Source organism: Penaeus monodon, chromosome 20 (assembly GCF_015228065.2).
Source record: "Penaeus monodon isolate SGIC_2016 chromosome 20, NSTDA_Pmon_1, whole genome shotgun sequence".
Lineage (NCBI taxonomy): Eukaryota > Metazoa > Arthropoda > Malacostraca > Decapoda > Penaeidae > Penaeus > Penaeus monodon.
This window is the reverse complement of record NC_051405.1, coordinates 9,080,427-9,081,104: the sequence shown is the minus strand read 5'-3', so window position 1 is coordinate 9,081,104 and position 678 is coordinate 9,080,427.

Genomic DNA, 678 nt, shown 5'->3' with positions numbered 1-678 from the left:
TATACTCGTACATTCATCGTGCATATATTCATAGAATCATACAGAATCGTATTTAGCAGAGTAGTAGTAACTATCCTCCGTCATGCACAAAAGCTATATAAATCCCATGCATATCGCTTTGCCTCCCCATCATCTATCTATTTATTGTTCCAGTTTTCATACATCAGCTTACGTTTGAAATATACTTTGTCAGAAGGTAAGCGTTCACTTCAAATATACTCCAGACGCTAAGCATTCACTTCAAATGCAGCCATAATAATACTTAGCTATGAACTTTTCCCTGTAATGTATGATGAAAGGATACAGACATATATTCCTGTAGAGAAATATGCAGTAATATCAAATCATATTTGAAATCTTTCATTATAGCTGAATTGTGCAGAATATGATGGATAACTGATTAACTGATAGACCATAGAAGGGATTTCTTTTAACACGTTTCACAGCAATTACAATATGCATGTTCTGCGCTACGTTAGTATGTGCTCGTATCCAGCTTGAATAACCTGTGCATGGGAGAGTGCATGACGTGCATAGAGATTTTGTCATGTGTTTGTAAATACGTATCTTTTTCTTCTTTTTCCGTCTATATTTCCAACTTTTTCATCCATTCATTTTATCCGTCTTTAAAGAAATCTGGTGTATTCTATAATTTTTACACAATACTTATAAAATGGT